The sequence below is a fragment of the Charadrius vociferus genome, unplaced genomic scaffold, assembly GCF_000708025.1.
Source record: "Charadrius vociferus isolate BGI_N301 unplaced genomic scaffold, ASM70802v2 scaffold210, whole genome shotgun sequence".
Lineage (NCBI taxonomy): Eukaryota > Metazoa > Chordata > Aves > Charadriiformes > Charadriidae > Charadrius > Charadrius vociferus.
In genome coordinates this window covers 121,041-135,532 of record NW_009646421.1, presented here as the reverse complement: position 1 = coordinate 135,532, position 14,492 = coordinate 121,041, and positions in this window count along the sequence as shown.

Here is a 14,492-nt window from a genome sequence, read left to right as displayed (position 1 = left end):
AGTGTCCAGATCAGTGCGTGGCTTTTCCTCTCTGACACGCTCAGCCTTAGACCCCAAATCCTAATCCTGGCTGTAATCTTGTATCCTAGGATCTGGAACCAGCCAGTATTTACTGGGCAGAAGATACTTCTGTTGGCAGTGGTCTAAGGTAGGTTGTGGGGAAAATATTTAAGACAATAATAAAGTTGAAAATAAAAGTGAATCAAAAGCTGACCCTCCAGACATGCAGTCCCACCAGCTCTTGGAAACCACAGACAACTTGACTGGTGCATGGAAGCTGTGGGATCAAATTGCTTCTTATTAACTCATAGCAACAAGTGCTAACAGCAGCTCATGGGAGGTGTAGGTGTTCTTTTCTTTCCTTGCCAGCAAAGATTTCTGAATATAGGTAGGAATATATTTCTGAATATATCTCTGGTGCCAGGAGATAGCTAGCTGAAGTGCTGTTGTATCTAGGACAGCCAAAGTTCTTGGAGTGCTGTTGTCTTCTCCTGAGAGGAATTACTGTTCTTTATTACATGGTAAGCAGAAACATGTATCTTACATCTTCACTGTAAAATTTTTAGTTTGAGAGGGTTTGGTGCAATGTTATGAAAAAGGAAAACTTCTCAGCTTCCAAATTTTCTCAGTTCTGTTACCTGTCACGGCTAAAGAAATAACATTAGTTTTCATGGGTTTTTTTTCCCCACCAAGTAAGAAGACAAATAGAAACTAAGATCTAATTCTTCAGAGGGGTTGAAGGAACTCATGACACTTTTTAGGTTTAGCACTGTAGTCATTTACTGTGATGAAGTCCTCTGCTTGTATAAGGAGAAATGTAGCCATCACCAGGCAGTTTGCTGACACTGGCTAACAGAACATATGTCTCTGTTTTGGCAGGGAGATGGCAGATGTCGTACTGGGGGAAGCCTGGGGGAAAAGTGAAGACGTGACCTCAAACTGTACTTCTGCCTTCAGCCTGACGGCGCAAACCTCCCTCTGTCATCCACCCCATTACGTGTTGTGCCCAACACCTGCATCGCTGAACGCTAAAGATGCTGCAGTCAATGGGGAACCTAAATAGCCAGAGTTCATTTTGGTTTTGTTCATTACATTTTGCTCATTTGGGGGTTTTGTGCTCCTGATCTTCATTGTACCCTTGTCTGGTATTGTGAGTGGCTGACAGAGATGCAGGTTTCATAGGGAAAACGACGGCAGGAACTGTGTCTGGCCCTGTTGACAGGCCATTCCCTGCTTTGTGATGTGGCCACAAGCAGGTGGCTGTATTAGCCACCCATCCTGAGATTAGTGGGGTTAAATTACTGCCCTGCCCTCCTGAAAATGGACTCTTTGTTGACCCTTACTTTTCCATGGCTTCGGAAGCTTTCATAGTGCAACCCCTGAATGCACAGCAAATCCAGTCTCACACACAGATGTGCGCATCTTCTGATTCAGCAGAGCAGATGCAATTTCTGTGCATGTAGGGAAGACAAATATCCCTCTGAAATACAGAGGCGAACTCCTTGGGGAGATGTGTCGTGCTGCAAAGAACTGAGGGCAAATTGGATTTGAGAAGAGAGACAGGCAGAGGGTAAAAGCTGCATGAATATGTAAAGCAGGGGGATTTCTGAAGAAGACATTACTGCAAACTCAGCTGTAATTAAACTGCCCACAGCTGCTGTTTCTGTCACCTTTGGAAGTGGAAGATGCTTTAACCAGAAGCAAAGTCAAAGGAAAACTTTAGGTATGACCTAAAATCTCGAGTTGCTCACTGTGACCTAAGAGAAAATAATTTTATTTTATCTTGTCACCTTACAGACATCCATGACCAGAAATGAATAAACTGGTTTACTTTGGGAAGGCTTTTGAGTAGAGTGCCTTGAAAACGTGGAAAACCCATTCATTTCATATATGCATCTTGGTGGTTTATTCCCCTTCCCACTGGGAAGGAAGAGGGAAGATTAAAAAAAAAAAGGAAAGGTTTCAGAAGTTTTCAGAGTTTCTTTAACTTTCTTGCTTTCTATTTACAAAGTGTGCTTGTGAAAGAGAGAGGAAGAAAGCAGAGAATGAGACTCTTTAGGAGAAGGAAAAATTAAGGAATTTTCCCATTCTTCTTATTCACTCTTTTCCCTACTTCTTTCCAGTAGAAGGAAAGAGAGGGGGAGGGAAGGAAGATAACTAAGTGAGGAAGGTGATGACGAGGAAACCAAAAATAATAGGTTTTGCTTTTAGTAATGCAAGTATATTTGCTCTTAAATTGTTGGTCTACATTTCCTATAGGAAGAATACTTTTAAAACCAGCTTTGGTTGTTACACATCATTAGTTGTGTATATGGCTCTCTACATGTCTGCAAGAAGACAAAATCATTCTGAAGTGTTTGCCTCAGTGCAGGCAGATGTGGCAAGAAGTCTAGCTATAAGATACGTTAGTGGAAATGGATGCTATTCTTGCTGACACCAGATAGGTCTCTCTTTGAGGTAAGAAGACAGGCAGAGAGCTGCAATGCTGCAAAAACTATTTGGGAATATACAGTCAACGAGTGATGTGAAGCTGAGGTTAACTCAGGGAAGCTCAAATCGAATTTCCAAGGAAGCACTCAAAAAGCATATCTGAGGAACAGAGTAAGTCTGCATATGTGAAAAAAGGAACAAAAAGTGCGGGTTTGCAGGCAGGAAATAGAAAGCAAATTGATAGCCGTGCCATAAAGGCTGGGGGTATAAAGGACAAGCCTGGAACAGAAGCAAAGAAGTATGAGAGGCAATTATCTTTAAAGGAAAGAATTGCAAAGTGTGAGAAGCAACTGGCTTTCATATCTTTTGAGGAAGCATTAGATACAGGAAGACAAAACAATAACCCAAGGGAAAGTGGGGTCCCCAGATTGCAGGCAACATTTCATACCAGCAATGCAGTAAGCCCTTCAGCACTCCTCCAGTTACAAACCAGTAATGGGTGTAGTTCAGATGCAAGCTTCTCTGGTAAATGATGCTGGTATAAAATACATTTATGCTAAGAATATTTTTTAGAAGCAGTCACGAGAAGTGCATTGCTAAATTGCCAGTCTCCTCTTGTAAATGTTTTCCTTTTATCTATCCTATTCTTTCTTATGAACTTCCAAATGGAACAATGGACATTTTGTTAATTAAAGATATCAGGTATGAACATGATGCTCGTAGGTTATTAACTTTGTATCAGACTATCCTTCAAATGCTGTACTTTACTTCTTGAGGGATCTTGCAGCAAAGTGAGACACTACGATCTCCTTAATCAGAGACTAAGGCATCAGAGTTAAAGCTAATTAGGATTTATGAGACTTTGGAGGGAATATAATTTGTATGCAAACACTATAGGTGATAAGGGGCTTCAAGATGATGACTATACATCTCAGCTGAGCTTGGGTACCACAGTTTGACAGGATAAATCATTAGGAGTGCATTACACAGTATTCTTCCATTTCAGCTTATTTTCAGTCGGAAGGCTAAGGCAGAGAAAATACTCTGCATGTGACACAATTTTGTGGCCCACCTTTTGTTAAAATCTAGACTGGGACTGAAGCAGCAATCGACACCTCCTGCTTAAAAAGCATTTCTTTTCAGTAAAGTCTCAGCTGCTGAAACAGCACCTCGCTGTTCAGATGTCCATTCTGCTTTCCTCCTAACACCTGGATCGTATCCCATCATGAGTAGGCATGTGCTTGCTAAGCATTCACTGGGGACTCTGTCAGACGAATACAAACCCGCTTCAGTGATTTTTGAGTAAGTGCTCTTGAGAGCTGTTTGAACCATCCCACCAAATCAAAGACAGCTGTTCCATTGTAAAAGTCAGCTTAACATATGGTTTATAGTGATCATATATACAGTATAAAATAAAACAAAAGGTGCTTGAATTCTATGAAGACAGCAAATTGCTCTAAGTAGAAATGGAGAGAGTACAGTGATTACAGACAATCTGTACTAGACTAGCAGGAAACATTACCAGGAAAAGGAGAGGAACCATGAAAGGGAGGACTTCACTACTAGGACAGCTGTCTACTTGGCATCTAATACCAACAGGTATCTGGTGAATGAAATCTCTCTGGGAGCCTCTGGTGATGACAGTAACATTATTCTGCATTGGCGTGCTGTTTCCATGTTGGGGCAGGTTGGTGGGAGACTCTGAAAGTTGACTGTATAGGATTTCTGTTGTGCACAAGTATGAGTTTATGAATTACAGAAATTACTAATCCTGGAAGGGACTTGAAGTCCTTTTAGCCATCTTTCTTCTCTGGGGAAGGATAAGTGTATGTCCTTGACGCTGCTTGTAGCCTTGTTAAAAATGCCAAATATTTCTGAGATCCATGTTTCCACATATCACTATCTTTAGACTTTTTTTTTTTCTTACGTTTGGATTATTTATCTCTTGTGGCAAAGAACTTTATGTTCCACACCTGGTGCAAAATGTAACGATTGCAGTCCTCTTTATGAAAATTCTGTTTATATTGGAAGACACCCGGTGGACATGGAGAACATTTGACATCTGTTTCCCTTTTAATAGTATTTTCATTAATGAATGGTATATTGTTGTGTCCTTCTTCAAGTCTCTTTATTCTAGATGGAAGAAACAAAATTCTTGACAACCTTTTGTCATCAGTCTGTTTTCTAAAGCTCTCAGAAACAGTGTTACTCTCTTCTGGGATTTCCCCATTATTTTTACATTTTTGTACTCCACACAGGTTCTCAACAGTGCTGTGCGGGCAGAAAAATTACATTCTTTGCCACTTACGAAACCTCTGTTTGTACATTCCACAATTGCATTAAAGTGTCTTGCAGCAGTGTGTTCTTGACTCATGTTCAGCTTCTAATCTACTATAACCTCCGGGTATTTTTTTTGCTTTTTCTGTAATGTCTTTCCTTTGTTAGCAGAGCCAGTGACAGCTAGCAGTGCTACATCACAGGGGTACCAACAAGTGGTCTGTTTACAAGCTGCTCCCTAGTCTACATGGCTATATATCCTGGTGTAACCTCCAGTCAGGACCTAAAAAGGCAAAGCTATAACAAAGCCCCTAGTTTGGGAATGGGAATTCGTGCCACAGGGAACTCTAAAAGCTGCAAAGTAGCAGAGGGAAATACTTCTAGAGTCAATTTTAAAAATATAAGGCTCACCAAGTCTCCTAATCATGCATCTCATAGAAGAAAACAAGTTATATTTAGGACACATATGGTCAAAAGTGGCAGCAATGATTTTGGAGACTGGATTTTAGAGCTGTTAAAGGCATTTCAATCATCTGTAAATTACTTGAGAAATCAAAGTCATCAGTTCAATAGTAGTAGGTACTGGCAGTGTTCTTGGCTTGTTTCTGCGCTATTTTGGGATAGGTGGGGGGAAGAGGGGATATCACATACAGAGTCAACACTAATAGCCTGGCTCCCATATGGAGCTCTATATATTTCTCCTGGATGATCTTGCACAAACCTCAAATTGACTCCAGAAAATTACAACTGCAACTCATCAGTTTAACTTGGTTTCCTGCCTTGACAAGGAACTGAACAGTCATAACCAAAGGAAGAAAATGTTGAGTTATTTTGAGACAAGAATAAGACAATGTGGCTTTTTTAATGAGAAAGGCATCTTCCAGTGAAGGAAACAGACTTTTGTGACAGAGCTGTGGAACTGTTGTTTCTTCTGCAGAGAGTTTAGGGCTGCATTTCTATTTAATTGGCGTCAAGCCTAGCATCAAGCCCACTTTCAGAGTTACACTTTCCTCTGAGCTTTAATTTGCACTTACCACTACACTCCACTGCCTGAACACTGTCTTACTATTACTACTTTCTCATCTACAACTTTTCCTTTTAGAAAGAAACTCTGCCAACTTCTACAAAACTAAGAAGCGATATGTAGTCCTTTTTAATATCACCTGACCACTCTGTTGTCCAGGGAGCAGGGGGTACTCAGGGTATGTAGGGTGCCAAGGGGTACATGGGTACCGAGCCGCAGGCTGTGCGTGCATTCAGAACTGTGCTCCAGGTGTCACGGGTTCTTTGTGCTGATCACTTTTATAATTTTTCTAGTTCTTCCTTTGAGGCTGATAGTGCTTACCTCAGCAGCTGCTTTTCCTCTGCCAACTTTTATGTTCCTTTTTTTCTCTTCTTCTGTCTTGCTTAGGGAATGGTAAATCACGCTATGGCAGGTACTCTTCTCTTTGTTTTCCTTTTGAGGGTGAGGTTGAGAGTAGTAATATATCTATTGATGTTGGATAATAACCAGGTTTTTCACACCAACTACAGGCTGTTGGCCTACACCATTACTCTCTTAACTGTTTGTTGTCCTTCTTTGTCTTACCTCTTAGTTGCTCTTCATGTGAGCAGCATTTCCAAGGTTATAATGAAATAAGTTTAGGGTTACAACCAGCTAGGATCTTTTAAAGGAAACAACTGTTTAAGTTTAAATGAATGTTAGTAAGCATACGCAGAGAATAACAACATACATCCCAAGGGAGATATTTTTTTCCCAAACCATGGCTGCACAAGAAAACATGTGTTAAGCAGAATCTGGCCTTAACTTGAAGTGAAGTCACAGACCTGCTCTCTGCCTCTCTGGGTACCTGGGTAAGTCCAAGATATGGCTACTGTCAATTTTTTTGAATTAATTCATCATTTTCCTTCTACCTTTTCTGTGAAGGAAAAAACCCAACTGTGAATAGAAAATTCTTCACTGCTTATATGAAGTAAGAGAGCTTTGAAATCTCAGTTCTTAATGACTTTCCTCCATGCATGTACCTGAGTTCTCCTTGAGGAACTTGCTCCATCAAGGACTTGGAGGATGATGTTCCCGGCTGTCAGGGGTCTCACAAACTAAAGCCCAGTTAAAAAAAAAGAGGAGTAGTACCAGACTTGTTCTGCTAGGGAAATGGTGTGATGGAAAACCTGTTACCATGAGGCTGCCGTCAAGTTAAGCCTCTCATAAAGGATGATTACAGGGTGCTATTTGCTTTTCTTGACACTTTTGCTAGAAATCTGTGGCATTTGCAGAGAGGCAGGCAGAAAAACCACCCCTACATCAGTTTGGACATGCTCCCAGGGCCCAACACACAGCACTGGGCTCTGTCCTGAGCAGTTGGTGCTGGAGTATTGCTGTTAGATGAAAGATGTTTGCTAACACCTTCAGAGGAACTAACATTTGAAGTCCAAGGACAGGCCCTTTCTTTTATTTATTTTTATTCCTGAGAAATACATATATGTATGTTTATGTGCATATACAAGGAGTGTGAGAGGAAGAAGGAGGAGAGAGAGACGAGAGGATGAAAATTATCCTATTTGTTGTTTTTACTCTATTTCCTACAATAGAAGCTGCTTCTTTCTCTTCTTGCTGCAGCTGTGTGGCCATTACAGTGTTTATGGTAATAATATGATAGTGTTACTGGCAAATGTAAAGCTCAATTGCTGTAAACAATGATTAAAAGATTGTTGCACAGAAACAGGTGATTTTGTGCACAGCTATTTGAAATGAATGTACGTTTTTCCCAACCATGTGCTAGCAAAATAAGCACACATGTTTAGGAGCCATTTTCAATTAACATTAGTTTGCTTTTATGCCTGCGCATTTCACACTCCATTAACTGTCAGTACCTTGTATGGAATCTGTCAACATAAAAGCTCCTCTTTTTCCCCATATGCAATGAAAAGCTAATGAGGATGCATTACAGAGAGAAATAAATAAATAGGTTTTCTTAAAAAAAAAAAAGTTGACTGCAGAGACAATATTTCTAATTGAGGAACTGGCATCTTAGTGAAAGAGTCACTGATGGTAATAATGAAAAAGAGCAGGATAGACAGCTTTATGAATTGGATATCTAAGAACTAGAAAGAAACTAGCTCACTGAAACAATCCCCTCAAAACTGGGAGAGCTACTATAGGTGTAGCTTAAGCTGTGTGTGATCAAGAGTGAGCAGTAGGTAGTCAAGAGGTGCAAACTCATCGTTTCTCAAGAACAGGATCTGTCAGAGCACAAATATGACAGCAGCTGGGCTGGCGATGAGATGCTCGGCTGGAACTCCTGGTGTGGCATGCAGCGCCAGAACATAGGTACCCACATTTGGGTGTGTAACAGGTGCCTCGTCCTAAGCTACCTTTATGTTCCACCCTTGCAGTCAATATGACCTGAAAAGCTAGTCAGCTTTCCCTAACAGGCACTAACAGGTATGTTTGCTTGGCTGAATTTCCCTGTAGACACCATTGACTATAGTGACTGGGGACTTGAAGAAATGGCCCACACATAGGTCAGCTGCCAGTAAGGATGACCTAAGATATCTTGGATTATCTCCAGCTACAGTTTTGGTGTCGTATCTGCCCATCCTATGTGGATACCTTGGATATACCAGATTATTTTAAGTGACAATAAATGGTTGCATTAAGGCAATTAATTGAAGTCCTAGTGACAACAGCAACAGTTCTGTGTCATTTGCTTCTGCCCATACAAGGTTTTCATGTTGTCCTCATTTTTTCAGTGCCTTGTGAACTTTAGCATAAATATTTTCAGATCCTTTTGAGGCAGGGAAAGTCTTCTGTGCTCACTTCTCCAGATCTTGAGACACGGAAACTGCATCTAGAACTGCTCTGTTGGAGTATACCAGCACCGCATGATGATGCTCCCCTCACTGAATTACATCTAGATCACTTGTCCTGTTTTCTGTGCTTTGAAAAAGGAAACGTGAAGCATCACCAAAAGGAGGAATGGATCTGAAGATAGTTATGTTTAAACTTTAGATTCCCTCAAATGCTACCTGATTTGGAAAGGACTCAGCCCTGCAGGCGTTTCTTTGGACACACACCCACAGACTGGCATTCTTTCTATAAGAGAGATGTACATACCCAGTGGTCAGAGCATGTGGCAAGTGAGAGTGGCTTATAGTCAGTGCTAAAGGCTTTGATGTCTGTGCTATCAGATGCAGATTTAAGGACTGCATCGGTTCCTACTTTCATCCCACCTACTGGATGTTTCCACAAGGAAGAAGCAGCAAAAGAAGGAGCAGAAAAACCTGCTCCTCTTGTGAACTGGCTCTGGAAGTGTAGTGAATCTTCAGCCCTGTGAACTAGTGCAAAGTGCTGGGCGAGACAGCAAAGTTGTACAGCTCACACATGGATGCATCAGCAGTTCTTTTGTTTCTGCCTGAGGAACAGGAGTGCCAGGCACTAGGGTCCCAGGTCCTCCATCACATATTTATCAAGGCCTTACGGTACTAAGTAGTATTAAACAGCAGATACCTCTACTGCCACATCACCCTCAGTTAGGCCCACCTCCTTTTTAGTAGATATAATCACAGAATCACAGAATGGTCAGGGTTGGAAGGGACTTCTGGAGATCATCTAGTCCAAAGCCTCTGCCCGAGCAGGGTCTCCTACAGCAAGTTGCACAGGACAGTGTCCAGCTGGGTTTTGAATGTCACCAGAGTGGGAGACTCCACCACCTCTCTGGGCAGCCTGTGCCAGTGCTCTGCCACTCTCAAAGTAAAGAAGTTCCTCCTCATGATTAGATGGAACTTCCTATGTTTGTTTGTGCCCTTTACCTCTTGTCCTATCACTGGGCACCACTGGAAAAAGACTGTTCCCACCCACCTGGCACCCTCCCTTTAAGTATTTATGAGCATTATGAAAAAACAGCAGTAATTGTCTGCAAACAAAGGTTCCCTTAGAAGACACTGGAGAGAAAGGGAATGTTATGTGCATAAGTAGTCTTGTACAATGAAAATATTCTCTCTGTAACAAATAAAGCTGATTGTATATACAGCAACACAGATCTGTAGCCTCACTATCCATCACTTTGGAGTCCTGTCACCAGTTCGTTACCCTGCTCTACTAACTGTTGTTTTTGCTCTGTTTTTCTGTCTTTCACCCTTGATTCATTCGTTTGAATCTGATTCATCTGATCAGGACTGTGAAAGCCATACAGGAAGAGGCACATTGGGAGGTTCACACTGATAGTTCAGTCTCAGGGAGGCAGTGGCTGAGATTTTTCAGTACAGTGATCTGTTCCAAAAAGCCAGCATCTCCACCATTTGATGACCTTGACGATTCTGCTCCTTAATCTCCATCCTCCAATTAATATCCACAGTCCCTGTCCACTTAAATTGTACATATTTAGGACCCTGCACTCATGTCACTATTTGTTGTACTTAACAGGAATGTATCTTTGGTTGATACCTCTACTCAATTTGACTGCATACACTTAAAACCTCAAATCAAGCAAGGAAATTGCTCTTGCTTGCAAAACTTAGATTTACACTTCAGCTTTGGAAAAGAGAGAAAAAAAATAATAAAACTGGCAGGGATACAGAGAAATCTGGATGACAGGAGAGTGGGTGGTTCATGAACGTTTAAGGAAAGAAGAAGCAATAGTGTCAAGTTCTGTTTGATATTATGAATGCAGAAATGTTATCAGTGGGCTAAACAAATGAAATAGAGTTTGAGGGTCTTAGTAAACAAGTTCAGACACAAACAAACCTGAGTAATCATTTTTGGAGGTTAGGGAATTGTACAGGATGGCACAGACAGCCACAGAGTAGAACACACTTATTTGGTTACCATCTTTGGCCTCGTTGCTCTTGTAGAAAGCTTCAACTCAGCCAGACTGCTCTTGAGTATTATCTATCTAGCCCTGGGGATTTGAGGGCAGGTGTGATAGATAAACACCATTTCTCTACTCTCTGTCCTTTCAGTAACAATTATGCAGGTGCCAGTATATGCCAACTACCATCTTTGAGTGAAATAAAGAGAAATGGCATGAAAAACAAGGGTAATATATTATTTAAAGAAACTTTACAGAAATACACTTTTCCTTCAGCAAGTCATGTATTTTTAACATATTTTAGCAAGATTCTGCAATCTGCCCAGTCTTTTTTCATAAAGAAAATACTATTTCCAGGGTTGCATTTGAGTTAAGACTGGACATAATAAAGTGATTCTTAACCCATATGGTTTGGTAAATGGAAATAACCAAGATTTTAAGGTAGAATATTACCTACTTCCTAATACAAAACTCATAAAGTATGTATAAATAGCTTATTACACAAATATTAATACACAAATTTTTTATACATGTATATTTCTTATGATTTAGCCTTTTGTCAGGTTTCAACTTTTCAGTAATGCTTACAATTTCCTAAAACAGTCAATGTATTTTTTTTTTAAAGGGAGCTAGATCAAATTAAGGTCTTGTGGTTCCTCAAATCAAACAGAAATCATATGAATTTTATGTCTTTGAATAATGTCCTACTTCCACTTTTACCTGCTTTGTCATGTCATGGTTTAAATAAGAATGGCATCCTTGACCAACAAATTTGTTGTTGTTTCTATTGTATTTTACTGTTCAATCAGGTCATAAACTTCAGCACATACTGAGAATTCTCATTTTGAGAGGGTTGTAGAAAGTCTTCAGCTTTTGAGAGAAATAAAAGTCTTGAAAAATATATCTCCATCTTCCCAAAATTTAACATTTTTAAAGAACTTTAAAGTTTCAGTGGGGGATTCTCAACCGTTCTAGAGGAACTTATAACAGAAAACTGGTTTAGGAATCGTTCAATCACAAGACACGGAAAGAGCCACGGTGCAGGCTACCCTACCCCATGGCTTCAGATTGACAGAATTTAGGATCTTCAGCAGTTTTGAAACCTGGAAGATACAGAAAAATTGTCAAAATTATTGCTGTACAGCCCCTAAGTCTATCTGTTGATTTATCTTTTGAATGCTTTGCTGTATTGTTTGGACAAAGACAATTAGCAAGAAGCAGCTATTCATTATCCTTCTCCATTTATCTGTGGGCAGAAAGGTGTATCCCAAAATCACCATTAGCATTACAGCGATATGTTGTCACAAATGATGCATTGTCAAATTCAAGCTAGTTGACTGCAGTACAGGCTTTACATTTGCAAGCATTTCTTACAGTTTTATTGGTGTCTTGAAAGTAGTGGATTATTCCCCTTTTGACCACACAGTAACAAACAGTTTATCAAAAACATTTTTGTATCTCCATGGTTTGCATAATCAGTGGCCACAGAGAGAAGTTTCTAATTTTCTACATTCGCTTTAAAGTCTTTCTCGATTGAAAGGCAAGAATATTTTGTGAATGATGCCTGAAGCTGTTGTCTTAAGATGATAAAACACTTTAGCTATTGGAAATCTTGGAATAGCACTATTCATTTTGCTGTCAAATTAGAGTAATCTGCATTACAATATTGTGTGTAATATATGGTAGAGTGTTTTAGTGGTCATTTTCTTTTCTTAGAAAGAAATGTTTCAAAGGGTTTTTTTTGGTCGCATGTTAGGAATTATTATGATCATTTGCATGTTTACAAGCAATTGAGAAAATGTGTCTCTGTAAAGTACAGTAAGTCTTATGGGAACTATTGCTTTCTCTACTGAACCACAAAAAGTTATTTCTGTGCTCATTCCAGGAATGATTACTCCTCTGTTTCATCTCAAGGGCTGTGTCTTGATTTGTTGATAAAATGCCATTGTCATGATCTCTACTGTATCATCAGCCACGTGAAGAAGTATGTATCAACTACTTCTAAATCAATAATATGCAGATTCCCACTTGGATGTAATCAGTCACTCCAGCCCACAAAGTGATGGGCTAATAAACAGTCTTTGTGATACATCCAGTAGTTAGCTCTGCTTTTGATAAACATTTTGGATAAAGTCCTCTTCAGATATGAAAATGTTCCATGTGTAGCATAAACCCAGCTGCAGCTCTTTGCTTTTGCATTGCTATGGCAGGTGGAATAATTTTTGTAAACAATTTATAAGGAAATTTTATATCCTTTGGTTTTAAGTGTGCTCTGCAGATGTAAGCTGATGCCTGAGATCCTGTCTGCAGGCCCTTCCCTCAGACACCAATGTGACTTGGGGGAATGAAAGCCATCTTCAGGAAAAAAATAGTTGTACATTTCCCTCAGCTCTTCCCAACTCTTTGATGGGTTTCTTGATTTGCCAGCAAGATTCTGAGGCAGTTTCCAACGTTTTTCTTCATGGCACCTTCCACCCCAGTTCTCTCTGAAACAGAGAGGTTAAATGTGAAGGGACCCTATCTCATTGTCTAGCTCCAGGCTCCTCATCAGCAAAGGACAGGCTGATACTCAACATACAGAGCCTGAAAGGATGGGAGTCCTTCCCAGCTGAAAAAGTTGGATGAAAACATCTGGAGATTTCTGATAAGACTTCTAGCTTCTACAAGTAAGAGGACTTATTCCCAGGTTCAAAGCTCTACCTTGCACACACTACATACTAAATCTTTGCAATAAAATACGCTAGAATCTACGTAGGGCAACTGTTGATCTTTATATAAACATTCCTTGGCCTTTCTAGAAGTTCCTTACTTGCATGCAATCTACCTGAGCTGTAAGTGAAGGGATGTTATGTATATAAATGCCATACGGTGTTCTAAAGGCTCTCAAATATGAAGTCTCGTCTATGATTTTTTAATTTCAAGTGTGCATTTCAGAGCAGTATTAGAAAAATGCAAATTTCCATTTTGGAGGCTCTGTGGTTATTTTCATAAAAAATCTACATTTTATGATGCTGAATTCTATTCTGAAACCAGTGTTTAATCAATAGTTACATGACCCTGTGTTGATCTGGCCAGGTTTCGTCGATGATAGATTCAATCTTCCTTTCACTCAAACAAGAAAGGAAAGGGAAAAAAAATCTCTTAAAATAATGGCTCACTAGCCATCTTACAATTGCCTATAATATTTTTCTACCTGCCTTTACATTTTTAACAGTTGCAGCAGGTTGCAGTGGTACTCAGCTGTAGGTGAATTCAGATTTTTGTATGCTTTGAAGCCAAATTACACAGCTCAGATTGATTATTCATTAGCACTCAGCAGTGTTGGAGACCCTGCAACATCACTGTCAGAATGCCTGATCCTTGGGAGAAAATATTAGGGGAGATAAATGTTTTCAACTTGTGTATGTGCTGACAAACTGAAAACTTTACTGCCTGCAAATATTTGAATTTTATAAGCAGTGAAGCTTGTGAAGCTGTTTAAAAAAGACATACCTAGTAACAAAGGCTTGGAATTATAAGCCAGAAATGTGATGGGTGAATTTATTTTTTTTTTTAAGAAACTATTTTTGTCAGGCAAAAATTTCCATCAGTAAAATCAGAGAGAGGGGAGTAATCTCACAATATAAATTCTGTTAGCTCATCACTTCAGATAGCTGCAACAATTCTACATCTGCTAGTAGAGAGAAAAATGTAGTAATAATAATATTTTTATGGTGATCAGCGCATTTAGTAAGTGCCACAATGCGTTTTCTTACTGTAATGAAGTTTGTAGACAAAACTAAATTAAACAAAATAACTCTGTGGCATCATCACAAACAGGAAGTTAGAAAGAAGTGTCACAAAGTAAAAAAGAATGTTTATCAAACCCACATCAGTTTACCAATATTTCATGTATGTTGTATGTGGGAAAAAAACCTGATCAGCGTTACAAGGCCACAAAAATGAAGGAAAAATTATATCATGGTTGCATGTAGA